This window comes from Crocuta crocuta, unplaced genomic scaffold (assembly GCF_008692635.1).
Source record: "Crocuta crocuta isolate KB4526 unplaced genomic scaffold, BGI_CrCroc_1.0 scaffold290, whole genome shotgun sequence".
NCBI lineage: Eukaryota > Metazoa > Chordata > Mammalia > Carnivora > Hyaenidae > Crocuta > Crocuta crocuta.
Window position 1 is genome coordinate 4824215 of NW_027527429.1, and position 14199 is coordinate 4838413.

Here is a 14199-nt window from a genome sequence, read left to right on the forward strand (position 1 = left end):
CAGAGGCGCTTGGGAAGAAGACGCAGAGCCTGACGATGAACTGGGTCGCCACTTCGCTCTCTCGGCGGCCGGCCTCTGCGGAACGAATGACCGGTGAGGAGCCACCGGCAGCAAAGGGCCTCAATGCGACAAAGGGCTCAAAAGGGAAAGGTGGGGAAAGAACCTCACAGGGGCCTCCGGCCTCAGCCACGGCCGTGGGGACGGGCCGGCCTGACTGAGCAGGGCTGCGTGGGGCACAGCAGGGGGAGAGCCTGGGGCCTGCGGCGGGCGGGGGCTGGGGGCGAGTGGCNGCGCCGGCCCCGCCCTGCCCGCTCCCCGCCCGCACCCCTGGGAAACCAAGCTCTGTTCCCACTTCTACCCAGACGCGGACGTGCACCCGATCGCTAAAGCACCAACCCCACCAGGCGTCCCTAAAAATTCACCCGACGCCACGAGGACTAACGGAAGAGTGAGCTGGGCCGAGGGCCGACCCGCCTGCACGTGGAGGCGCGGACACGTCACCTTTGGTCCCTGGGAAGCCTAGAGCCTCTCGTCGCCCTGCACCCAGGCAATGCCTCCCGCCCAGTCCAGCAGCTCTTTGCCCCTCGCTCCGACGGGCATGGGGAGCCGACCTTCCCCAGCCCCGCCAGCCACAGGCAGCTCCCCGGGGAGACCGGCCTGCGACTCCAGGGCTGGCTCACAAGGCGTAACTGCAAGTGCTGCCGGCTCCGGGTGACTCCGTGATGACTACACTCGGTACCAACATACTACGTCAGGAGTCTGCAGAGCACTCTGCACACAAGCTGCACAAAGCAGTCCCAGCACATGCCCAGGCTTGACCACAGGCTTCCCGGGAACCTGATGGCCCCTCCAGCTGGTGGCAGCCCAGGGCACCGTCAGGAATCCCTCTGACGAGGCAGCTCGGTGGAAAGGAGGGTCCAGCCCCAAGCAGGACAGAAGGAGCTGCCCATTCCCGGGCCCGCTAAGGGCCTCCTGCTTACAGACCCAGCCCGACCTAGGATGCTGTGCGCGACGGTGCCCCTCCTCGCCTCTGGCACCGGCGACACCCCACAGGTGCACCACGGACCTGAGAGAATTATGGAGTTGCTACTGCTTCCTTTCCCGCCTCCCTCCATATGGGGGGGAGGGAGGGCGCACAGAACGTGAGGGTGGGGTGTTAACGGAGCAGCCTGGAGCCCCTCCAACCACGACGTGTCTTGTCAATCACGAGGGGATCCAAATGCACTTCTGATTCCGGCACACGTCCTGCATTTCCAACGCGCTCCCAGGGGACACAGGTCTTCCGATCACACTGTGGCTGCAGCTAGGGCGCTTCCGCGTTTGCTCCCTTGTTTCTTGAGTGAACAATTCTGGGTGGATGAAAGGGGCTCCTATATAGAACAAACTGCCAAGGGCACTCATAAAATAGACTCACAGGAGGGCTCAGATACATCAATGCAGTTGATGCGATTCCCTAGGTGCTAAAAGGTAAACAGTATTAGGCTCGTTTTTAAAAATTAGACTGTGGAAAAGGGCTTTAAAAAAAAAAAACTAATTTAAAGGAACAAAAGCTGCCCACAGGGCCTGCAGAAATTAACGGGCGAACTCCACTCGTACCAGGAAAGCTAGGACAGGCTGGCACAGCTAAAAATAGCGGCTGGACAGGGTGCACGTCATGCAGGCGGGTGAACAGTCTGCATGTCCCCTAAGCCTCTATCCACAGCAGCCCTCCAAACAGGCGGCTGAGCCAGGGGCGTTCTCAGGAGTCCTCGGAGAGCCAGAGGCTCACGCGGTCTGGAAACCGGGTCACTGTCCTTCCAGAAGGAGGGAGAGAGCAGGCAGACCGTACGTTGGCCTGCACTTACCCAACTGTCTCGGTCCTCTCCAGCCCTCCCCGATGGACCCTCCAGAGGCCTCTTCCAGGCCACATTCCTTAAATTCAAAAGGCCTGGAAAAGTTCATTTACTTAGCAAACCTTCCTCCAAGAACTGTGAGGTATATACAACCTCAGAGGAACAGGCAGCCTTGAAAGACTTAGTCGCCCGGGTGAGCTCCACCTACCCAGAGGCTGCTGCTCCTTCCCCCCCAAGCCCCAGAACGCAGTGCTTTCCAGCTGAACTGAACCACGACCACCTTGCAAGCACCTCGTTTCTCTCTAGGGCAAGGGTCAAGGCACTTTTTCCGCAGGAGGCCAGATGCAAAAGCAGCCAGAGGGAAGGCGTAAGCAGAAGGGTGTGTCCGTTTCAATAAAGCTTTATTTATAAAAAACGGAGGTGGCGGGCCGGATTTGGTCTGAGGGACACAGTCTGCTGACCTCAGCTCCAGAGCACCCTTAAACCAAACACATGGAAAACGGGACCGTGAAATGTGTGCCATTTCATATGCACGAATGCGTAAAGACCATATAACTAGTCTCCCAGCTGGACAGTCCAGGCTTTGCTGCAAACTTAGGCGTTTCCAGGTCTCTGAACTCCATGGGATAAGGGGCTGCAGGCCTCTACATACCCCCAGTGATTCTGAAAGTAAGTTGCAGGGGAAGGGAGAGAAATCTTAAAGGAGACACGCCCACTAAGGGCCACCTGAATTGCACAAATGGAACACGGAGACAGACGTGGGGCAGAGGAGCACCTCTGGGTGCAGAGGGCAGGGCCACCACTACGAAACCAGGGAAACAGGGTCAGTCGTCTGAATACTGAATCCGAGCCCAAAGCCTTGGCCCTTGCCCTCTGCTCCAGAATGAACGGGAACCTTCTAGCAATCACGCGGTTCATTTTCTCGCTCTAAAATGGACATAACTATTTCTCATGACATTTGGGCAGAACTGGCCACGAGAGATGAACCTCCCCAAAGCCTGGCTATGGGCGTGTACCACACCTGTTGCTGGTATATATGCATGGCCATAGACAGTTCTGAGAAGGGGTCGTCACACACAGACCAGCAGGGAATCTCACTGGGGTCTGTTCTTTTGGATGCACAGACCCCTCCCCCCAAGCATCTGTCTGCTGCCTCCACTCCCATGTTCGCACCCACACCCACAGATTCAGCTTCTCAGGGGAACAAAGTGACATAAGCCCATCCCCATGGCTGAAGAGACTCGCACAAGCTGAGGTTATCTGGGCCCTTGGCCTCACAGGGATTGGAATATTTCCTAAGAGACACAGATTCCTCTCCAAACCGACCACGTTATGATACAAGTCCTCCACGGCATCGCTTCGAACAATCTGCACACTAGACACACCCTGCAGAGAAGGCGGGCGTGGGAGGCAGGATCTAGAAATCATAGTAATGCAGGCAGCGGGCACCCCACCAGACAAGAAGGCTGAGGGCCCACTCGCCTTCCATCAGATGCACGCCCAGGGTTTGCCAATCTGCGCTAATGGATTTCACGGCACCCACAGGTTTTGCCTGCACCAGGCTGGAAATTTGGCCTCACAAGTCTGTCATCTCACTCACCAGTATTTAGTTTTCCTAGGGGGCTGGTGGAAAATGCTGGAAGAATGCGACTCGTTTCTCTTATTATGTTATAGACATTCTAGGCAGAGAAGCAACGTTCACATAACCAGGACCCGGAGGTGCGCGGGGAGCCCAGGTTCATTCTCTTGGGCTTCTGAGAGTTGGGAAAACACTCAGAAAGTCCATAAAAGCAGCATATTAATGCCTAGAGTTTTATTCAAGTATTGGAAGAGGAAAAAGAAAACAACAGGTAGGTGACAAAGATTTGCTCAAAGAGTCCTTAAAGCCTTCTGGAATCACAAGTGAAGGTACGTGGCTGTGGCTGAGCTAGCTCCCGGGGCTGGCCACATGGGGTCCGACCCGCCAGCCTGCCGCCTGTCACTCCTCTGCTCTCCACCGAGGGTAGAGGACATCTCTCCCTGGCGGCATCTTACAGCACAGTCCCAAAACTGTGTGTTTTCCGTGAGACAGAGGCTCCTGGAGAGGAAGTGTCTTTTCCTCGGGTGGCTCACTGCTGCACGGCCGCACGGCTAACCCAGCAGGTGCGCGTGCATCGTGCATCATGGCCCACATTCTCACTTGGTTTTCTTCTACCGACAAGATTTCCAGAACCTTCTTTAGTCTGTTTCACGATTCACAGCAGCATCCAAACGAAACCTTCTATCCTGTCAAAGAACCTGGAGAGCACACAGGTAAAGCAAGCTTCTGGGCAACGAGGAAGACACTGAGAGGTCTCCGGCCAGCAGGTCCTCGTCCATCCTCCCCCCCCCCCCCCCACAGCGCCCTGGCNTTCCATCCGCTCACCCCTCGCTGTAAGTCCCCAGCTGTCTGTGAGGCAGTTGTGGAAGAATGAGAGGCTGACGTGGGGAAGTGGCGGGGGGGGGAGGGGCGCGGGCCCCCGCCCCCCCCCCCCCCCCCCCCCAACGAGGGCCCTTTCGCCGTGCAGGGCCCCAGGACTGGCGGTAAGAAGGCAAGCCCTCACCATCACCCCCCAATGTCCCCAGAAGCTCCCACCTTCCACTGCTAAGTGACGTGAATCTTGGACAGAAACCGCAGTCGTCCTGGAAGGGCCCCAGCGCTGCTTCCCGACAGAGACCCCGGCCACACGCACGGGTCCGGGCATGCTTCTGGAACCACAATCCCTTCTCCTGACACGATGCCAGGAAGCACGAGGAGTCCAGCCTGGCTAATTCTGACCCAGGCTACTTCCGGACTGCAGCCTCCACTTTTCTCGTCCCCTCTGCCCCTGAAAACAGATGTTGAGCCTCTCATTTTCTCTCTGGCAGGACAATCGAGCCCCAAAGAGGCAGGACAGCTCGCGCCAGGGCGGGCGGGGGCCGGCTGGGAGCTCAGCCTCCTACTCCTGTGGCCCCACTCCTGGCTCAGAGCGACACTCACACACGACAGCAAGAAACCAACCGAGGTACAGGCGGTCGGCCCAGATGGGCCTGGCCTGCTTTCGTGACAGCTGTCCCTATGTCCCTGGATTTCTGTCCTCTGACCCCGTCTACCGTGGACTATTAGACAGCCCAGTACAGAAATCCCCACCTAGACAAACTGAAGCCCAGGCTGTATCTTGAGGAATGAAAAGGGTCAGGGCACGACCCTGGGGTGGCAGCGGACATCCAGGCAGACGGGACCCCGGGAACAAAGGCCTGAAGGAAAGGACTACGTTTAGGATCAGCAGTGTTTCTAAAACTATTTTTCATTTTTTACAAAAAAACCTTTTCAGAGTTTTTCCCTAATCGCTCTCCCCCGAGAAACTTTAACAGCAGAGATAGACGGCACCTCTGTTTGTGTCCTGTGGCCTCTGAGAGCCACAAACCATTGTAGCATTTGCGATGCTCTCACCTCTCAAGAACCGATTTTCACCCCCACTGAGTGCACGCGGTGTAAAGGGATTACAAGCAGCCTCTACTGCTGAAGCCCAGGAGCACGGGGCTCACTCTGCCACCAGCGGCCCACCCCCAGGCTCTGTGTCCAACAAGGGCTCAGCGAGCACCAGCCAATGCCCGGTGTTTTGGCAGATAATCGGGGCGTGGGAAAGAGGCCCCCAGGCCTCACGCACGTTCAGCATCAGCAGAGCAGGACCAGTCCGGGTCTCTTCATCCCAAAGCTACACCCCCCTGGGCCCGCATCCAAGCGCAGAGCAGCAAGAGCAACGGGGGCCGCCTCCTGGAGGGCGCCCCGGCGTGGGGACCCACTGCTGTCCCCGAGCAGAGCCCGCAGGGATGGCTGTAGGGGACGAACTCCCACTAACGGTGGTGACACGCACCTAGCTGCAGCCCGCCTGCCCGCCGTGCTCGGGAGCTAACGGCTTCAGGACTGGTTCCCGAGTGTGACTGAATCTGACCAGGTGCTGGGAGCACACGGCCCCGGCCACTGCTTCCCCGGCTACGTCATCTGCAGGAGACCCGGACCCGGTCAATTCCCTCTAAGGACGCCTCTAGCTCAGCTTTCCCCCTGCTGGCCCTGCGGAACCGTCACCAGGAAGGAGGCGGCGTTTCTCACGAACCTCTCACAGCCTTGCAATAAACGTCCCCTCCTCTCACAAGCAAACCGCTCAGACTCGGCTGTGCCGTGGCGCAAAGCCGTGTTCACGGACGCCGTTCTCAAACGCTTACACTATTTTCGACACGGGAAGGAAGAAACCGCCAAAATGACCTTAGCCAACAGCTCTGTTATTAACGAGCCCTCGGAAGCCAGGCGGGCCGCTGGGGTCAGCTCCGGAAGCGCCCGCGTGGACGAGAGCACGGAGTCCTCGTTCCCCTGACGGGCTGTGAGCCGCACAACATGAGGGCAGAAACCCAGGGAAGGGAGGGAAGGTCGAGGAAGCAAACGGCCTGATTCTACCAGATTCTCCTCCACAGGCGGCACCGGATCGATCCGTGTGCTGAAACGACCGCCTGCCTGGCCAGAATACTGTTTAACTCAAGCCAGAATGGAAAAGCTAAACCATTAAGGGCTTCCACGCACAGAAGACAGGGCCCTTGAGAAGGTGGTAACGTCCCCCGGGCTTGGTCTTCAGTCTCACCCACAGAAAACAAGCGATTCTGAAACCAGAGACAAAAGGTTCATGAAGTCAACCTTCCAGTAGGAAGACAGACTCTTCCCGTTTCGTCCCCTGGAAATTTGAGTCTGACGGTTACGGCCAGGGAAGGCCTTAAGCGAAGGGCATCTTCAGTGGAGGTGGGGCTCGGCGGGCCCCCCCATCTTCACCAGGCAGGCACACACCGTCCCTGGTGGGTGACGGACGGAGGTAACCGGGCGAAGCGCTCGTGGGCCTGGCCCCCATGCTTCTAGAGCCTGACTTCCGGTGAGCAAAGCCTATTTCCAGCCCTGATGACGCTGGGAAGGATCCTACTTCCGCCCCATGGAGGCTGGTCAAGCCCCAAAGAGCATCCTTTCCTTCTAAAGCTTATGGAATATAAACTAAATGGGGACCCAGCCAGAGGGGACAGTCCCCGTGGAACCCGGCGTGGAAGGCTGCGGAGTCGGCACAGGGCCTCGCTCATTCGGGTTCATTTCTCACAAAAGCAAACTGCAGCTTCCTGTGTCCGTCTGCCAGTGTCGTCCCGCCCTGCCACAGTGCCTGATGGGCCGCCGCGTGGCCGCCTGGACTACAGACCTCTGCCGCTCGTTCCCGTCACAGTCCCAGAACCAGGGGGACACACATCCGCAGACCCAGAGAGAAGGCCATTCACGGCCAACTGTTCGGTAAGCACGGAGCACGGTCAAGGTTAGCCTCATAAAAGACACCCCCAGCCCCTCTGCGTCCAAAGCAATTGAGCGTTCTGCATTACCGTATTCTCCCTTGAACGGGGGCAGGGGAGGCAACGGGGCAGCCAGCACCGGAGAGGGGCGTGAGCAGAGCCAGAAGGCAGACGGACGGAGTGTCACGTCTGTGGCAGCAGAGAGTAGATGCCAAGCCCGTGGTGGGAAGTCATCCTAACCCGTCCCGTGATCTTCCTGGGCCTGTTCCGGAGCACACGGGCCGCCACCACACGTCCTGGAGCGCACCTGTGACCCAGCACAGCCCTCCTCCGCACCACCTGGGCCCCACACGGCCCCCGCAAAGGCGTGAGTGAGACCAGAGCTCACTGCAGGTGCCCCCGTTCCCGGTCACAACCTACACCTGCAATCCTTCCGCCAGGCGTGTCAGCAGGAAAAGGAGTTCACAGGAGCTGGTAAATCAACTGGGAGCCTAACAGGATGTGGTCAGGAAAACACTTCCCGTCTTCATAGGAGAGTTCTTTGTCTGCCAGGAGTATCCACCCTGCTGCAAAGTGCTCAAGAAACTCCTAGAAGATACATAAAATGGAGTCCCTATCTTCTCCTGCTCAATCTGTTTGGAAATAAAATGTCAAATTGTATCAACTGACCCTCCCCAGGAGAAAGCCACACCCCTGAGGACGGGGAGGGGGTGATGCCCAAGGAACAAGCGCGGCAGGAGGGGGGCGCCGCCAGACCCGGGCAGAGGCTGGCCCTGCCTTCCTCTGGGTGGCCCCGATCTGGGCCCTTCTCTGCTGTAACGTGGGCTGTGCCCTCTGGAGCTGGCTGATAGTGAAGACATATACTTTGTTTCTAATGCAGGAAAAACGTCCTTTCCAGGCAGGGATGCTCCACGCGGCCTCCAGGGACGCACTTCACACTTGAAGGATAGACAGAGGGTAAACTTTAAAGGGAACCCAACAGCAAGGCAGCCTAGGCCCGGGCCAGCCCTGAAGAGGCTTCCTGCCCGCAGGGTGTGGTGTCATCCCAGACTCCCAGCCTGAAGGCACAAAGGTCCCTGTAGGGACAGAAGCGCTCATGCCTTCAAGCTGTCAGACCCCAGGGCACAGCTCCAGGCCTGAGGGACGCCCCAAAATCTACCCCAGGCAGCCACAGCACCTGTCCTGAAGCTCAGTCCAACAGCTTTCCTCCAAGCTCTCACCTGGACAGTCTGGGGGCCCTTCATTCCCAGCCAATAATTCTCCCAATGCTCAGGGACAGGGAATATCCGCCCACAACTCCAGGATGGGATTTAACAGTCTCCCACCGAGCATGCCTGCCGGAGTGGAAACTTAATAGCCATGAGGCAGATACCTTCTATTCAACAAAATGGCTACACTGTAATTACCCCTGCTCTGTCACCTCCCCACTCGAACCTGCAAGTAACACTGAGCCCCTTTAGCTGTCCTGATAGCCCAGCCCACCCCCAGGACCTGCCACAGGTTTATTCCATGTGGCAGGGGGCCAGACAATGCCCAGGAAATGACAGTGCCTCAACTTACCCAACAGGTCCCAAAGGAGAACCAGCCCTCAGCCAACAGGTGATCAGCCCCAAATCCCAAAACTGAACAACGAAATCCCACCTGCAATTTGGTGCCCCTTATTCTGGTGGTCTGGCTCCCAGAGGTACAAATATAATTCAGAGCCTTTCACAAAGGCCACCAGGGCCATTAGTGGGAAGCCGTAAATACGGCCAACAAAGACGAGGGCGGTACTGGGTTAATGTTCCACGGTCGCAGGTTACAGAGAATTATTTTTCTCAGGACACATATGCATTCATGGTGAGGCATCCTGATGTCTGCAAGGCATCCTCAGGTGGTTCAGGAAAGCAGACCATGCGTATATTTATCTATACGTAGACATACAAGGCGAACACGGCAAACTGTTTTTTAAAAGCCTGAAGGGAGGGCGCCAGGTGGCTCAGTCAGTTAAAAGTCCAAATTTTGGTTTCAGCTCAGGTCATAATCTCACGGTTCGTGGGTTCGAGCCGTGTCAGGCTCTGTGCTGACACTGCAGAGACTGCTTGGGATTCTCTCTCTCTGCCGTTCCCCCATTCTCTCTCTCTCTCTCTCTCTCTCTCTCTCTCAAAATAAATAAATAAACCTTAAAAAAATACATAAATAAGAGCCTGAAAGAAAGTCGACTTTGGGGCGCCTGGGTGGCTCACTCGGTTGAGCATCCACCTTCAGCTCAGGTCACAATCTCGCTGTTTGTGGGTCTGAGCCCCACGTAGGCTCTGTGCTGACAGCTCAGGGCCTGGAGCTGTTTCTGATTCTGTGTCTCCCTGTCTCTCTGATCCCTCCCCTGCTCACATTGTCTCTCTCTCAAAAGTAAAATAAACATTTAAAAAAATCAACTTTCTTTTTAAGATCATCTCATGCACAACATACACAGTTTTATAATCATTTTTAAAAACTCTCAATGGACACACGAAAAGCATGTGTTAGTTTCAGGTAGGAGAGGGGGCCTGAAGGATTCGGTCTTTCCTGGCGTTGTGCTGTTTGCTTTCCACAGTGAACGGGGAATTACCAGAGAGGCGAGGAGACTGTACTTTTCAGGGATGGAGGCTGGGGACTGATCAGCTCTTCTGATCTGACAGAGAAGCTGCCTGAAACCACAGGAGGAAGTCATCGGTACAGATTGCTTCCTTTTCATCTATGGACTCGCTTCTGCTCCACACGTCCACACAAGGAAGGCTCCCTGAAGGCCAAGGCCACGACCCAGGCCTGGCGCTGGCCCTTGTGCTCAGGATGGCTCCCTGCTCTCTGGCTTCAAACACCTGACCTCAGGGTCCCTTGACGAGTGGCCCACAGGGCCCCGCTGTTTGAAGTGCACGCTGCTCCCTGGGAGGGTCCTGCCCCGCACACTAGTCATGCATGAAAGCGAAACATGCAGGGCACACAAACAGTTTTGAAGCCTGAAGACTAACAGCCCTGCGAGCACAAAGAACAGCAACTTCCTTCCTGGGACAGAGGGATCGCTCACAATCTGGGTCCTTTATCCACATCTCACATGCCAGATAACAGCCAGCGTCAGCAGGAAAAAAATGAAAACCAAACAAAACAATGCATCCATCAGGAAGAGCGGGACAGAACCGCGGCGGCGGTCACGCTGTTTCATCCACAAAACGGAACACGACAGGGACTGAGAACGAAGGAGCCACGGCTGCGTGCGCCACCACAGCTCGCTAACCAATGAACCGTCAGCCAGGAAAGCGAGTCACAGAGCCACATACACATAAATGACACTCATGCAAAGCTCACAAAAAGCAATACGTTACGTGAGGATACATCTATCAAATGGTCAAACGGCAAAGGAAGGCCACGGAGTAACGAAGAGAAAATGCAGGACAGCAGTTACCAGGGAGGAGGGAAGACGAGAAGTCCGTGGAGAAGACGCACATGGCGAACTTCGCCTGTTCCTCGTTTCCTTCTTAAAATTGTTTTAATGTTTATTTTAGAGAGAGAGAGTGGAGTGTGAGCCGGGGCGGGGGAGGGGCAGAGAACTCAACGTGGGCTCCAGGCTCGGAGCTGTCAGCACAGAGCACGACGTGGGACTCGAACTCACGAGCTGCGAGATCATGACCAGAGCCCAAGTCAGATGCTTAACCAACTGAGCCCCCGGGAGCCCCTGCTGTGTGTTTCTTCAACCGCACGGGGGTGCAGGCGTTCCCTTTGCTGTCCCTCGAGCTGCATGTGTTTGTCGTGTGACGTCCATGCACGTGTCCTGACGCTGGACCCTGTCCCACAGTGATTCCTAAATGGAATAACTTGGTTTTTAACTATTGGAGTAAGACGTACATGCTTACATAAGGGCAAAAATTTCCAGAATATTCCCGAGAAAATTAACTATAATTACTTTTGGTATTTATACTCCTTAAGAGGAAAAACAAACCAAAAAAACCCATGAGCGTTTATTACTTTTTTTTTTTTTAATAAATGCTCTTCAAAAACCTGCGTCTGTCTAGACGGTGTTCAGGGAACTGAACGATCGCACAAAGAACCACGCCGCGTTTACAGAAAGGCTGCAAACGTCTCTCCAGATCTGCAACGTTTTTATTCCTCGGCGCCTAATACCGGAAGTCGCGGATTTCCGTGTGAAGTTCACGCGGCCACCCTGAACGGCCTCCTGGCTCCTCCTGTTGTCCCCGTCCCAGACGAGAAAGAGGGACCCCCTGTCTGTACACACGGCTCCCGTTCCTCCTCTACTTTCAGTCCCTTCGTGGCGGTCTCTGCAGCCCCTTGTGACCCATCGAGGCGCGAGTGGCGCATCAGCTACCCTCCTGGGCTCCGGAAGAAGACGGTGCGGAGACTTGCTCGCGTCTGCTCTTCCCTCCCCTCCAAGGGCAGCGCACCCAGGAGAGGCAGCAGCGCATTTCCGGAGTCTTGAAAGCAAAGCATCATTTGCTTTCCTGATAACCAGGCTCTTTTCTCTTTTTGATCTTGTTAAATAGAAATGATGTTCTCTCTTCAGCAAGGACGTGGAAACGGGGTGAGGGGCACAGAGCCGGAGCGTCCCGCTGGCTGCCGCCCACCCTGCCCAGCCAGGCTCCCAGCGCTTCGGGAGGAGGCAGGACCCCAGAGGGCCGAGACGCGGGCACGAGGTACTTCCCTGCCTCGGACTAAAACAGGGCTTTGTTTCCGAGGCCCAAAACCCTGGAGGAAAGGAAATCTGCGTTCCTCTAGTAGCTCTTCATTGTGTAAAACTTGTTTTTTATTCTTTTTGAGCGAGCTCCATGCCCAACGTGGGGCTCGAACTCACCATCCTGAGATCGAGAGTCACATGCTCTACCGACCGAGCCAGCCAGGCGTCCCCTGGTGGCTCTTCGTTTCCATCCACGCCCATTCTCTCCTGTCCCTGGCGAGGGCCCCAGAACTAACACATTCCAAAGCCCGGCCCTGCTCCCTGCCCTTCCTCCCATCTCCTAGACCCTGGCCATCCCATGCAGCGTCACTTTCGGCCACTGACGGTCACATTCCTGATCCCAGGAGAAGGAGCACAGCGCAAGTCACCAGATGCAGTCAGGTGCTCGCAGGCCAGTGGCTGCACTGCTGCAGGCGTCCTTCTGACCAACAGACGTCACCCCTGTCCGCCAACCAGGAAAAGGCAGGTGCCCGTGCCAGCTTGCTGAGCGATCTTACAGGAGCTGGAAGTGTGCATGTAAACACACAGGCGGTGCTGGGGCGCCGGGGGGGCTCAGTCGGTTGAGCGTCCACCATCGACTCAGGTCATGATCTCGCGGTTCATGAGTTTGAGCCCCGCGTCGGGCTCTGTGCTGACGGCTCAGAGCCTGGAGCTGCTTTAGATTCTGTGTCTCCTTCTCTCTGCCCCTCCTCCCCTGCTCACCCTCTCTCTCTCAAAAATAAACAAACATTAAAATTAAAACAAACAAAAAACAATTTAAAACTTGGACTTTAAAAAGTGGTAATGAGGGGCTCCTGGGTAGCTCAGCCAACTCTTGATTTCAGCTCAGGTCATGATCTCACAGTTCGTGAGATCAAACCCTACATCAGGCTCTGGGCTGACAGCGTGGAGCCTGCTTGGGATTCTCTCTCTCTGCCCCACCCCTGCTCTCTCTCGAGCTCACACTCTCTCTCTCAAATAAACTTAAAAAAAAAGAAAAACTTTAAAAAGTGGTTGATGAGACACAACACGGTTTTCTTTCTGCCTTCCGCCAGGAAAAACTGGTTTTAAATGTTGTTGTAAGAAAATAATAGTGATCGTTGTCTGCTTATTTTAATGGCTTAAAACACTATAATAAAATAGTAACACATTTAAAACACATCTTTCCTCTTGTTTCCCAGGCTGTCCCAGGTCCTCCTCTGGAATACTAAATCCCATGTGGGACGACACATTTCAAAACGTCCTCAAAAGGAAGCGGCAGTGTGGACCCAGCATCGTGGCTGGGGGAGGGGCTGCCAGTGACATCCTGCTCCGTGCACCCAACCAGGAGACAACAAAGCACAGGAAACCTGGACACAGAGAACATTCCAGAGAACTCGGACCCTGGGGTTAGGGGCACCCCAGTGCTCTGTGCAGGAGTGCAAGTACACACACACACGCAGAGACTGAGATTTCCTCCTAAGCCTGGGGGTGACGCCACAGTATAATCCAACGGACCCTGGGACCAAATAATGCTCATCATGTAAGATGCCCCTTTTCCTTCCCGGCACAGACGCAGCACACCTCGGCAGAAAACTGATCTTGCCGCTGCCGCGGGAATTCAAGACTTTATGTTATAAATCACTCAACACCCATCTGTACCACCATAAACACTCAAAGGCTCCAAATAAGCCTCTAACCCTATTTTCTTTTCAACAACATGACAATACGGATTAGACTTGACAGTTGTTCTCAGAAGGTATCCTGAGGAAAGCAGGGCATAAGCCCCGATTCGGCAGGTATCTGGAATGTGCAACCATTACGACCATAGCAGGCATACTAGCTGCTGCAGAAAACAGGAATGAAAGGCTAATGTGAAGCCAGTTAGTGTGGCCGGTACAGAATACAGTCTCAGAAAAAAGTCTTCAAGCCTGTGCTACTTAGGGGAAAGCACGCCAGTTTTGCTGGTGACAAAGGCACAGAATTTAAAATGTGACTGACTTAACGCTGTGCAGGAAAAACAGGAGGGCGGGGGGGGCGGAATGTAAGTGGCGTCCAGCGAGAGTGCCCACAGGTCACTCAAGTGACTCGGGCCTGAAAACATCCATGACCCACAGCCCAAGTATCCACTTGTTGAGATAGCTATTGGACGGAGTCCAGGGTTAAGCACTTGAACTTGAAAGCTCCTACAGGTTCAGCAACAGCAACACTGGAAGTGATCACTGGAACCCGAGGGACAGCTTCCATTCAGAGAGCCGCAAGCCCCTAAGACTGTCACTATCGGACATGGGGGCAGAGAGGACGTGGGGTGCAAACTCACGGTGCTGTGACTGCACTGTTGTCCTGAAGCCACCCAAGGGCCCCTGAAGGCCCTCCACCCCCCACTGCCTGGTC

The 14199-nt window shown here is 55.5% G+C and overlaps 1 protein-coding gene and 1 non-coding gene across 2 annotated transcripts in view; both read right to left on the reverse strand.

Annotated features, from left to right (window-relative positions):
• AGAP1 (ArfGAP with GTPase domain, ankyrin repeat and PH domain 1) overlaps positions 1–14199 on the reverse strand; it is a gene marked incomplete at its 5' end in the record, with an annotated part of 529501 nt that overhangs the window by 474847 nt on the left and 40455 nt on the right. The gene's annotated exons all lie outside the window — the stretch shown is intronic.
• On the reverse strand, positions 11940–12012 carry TRNAE-CUC (transfer RNA glutamic acid (anticodon CUC)). Its single transcript has one exon. It is a non-coding gene; the product is annotated as a tRNA-Glu (tRNA).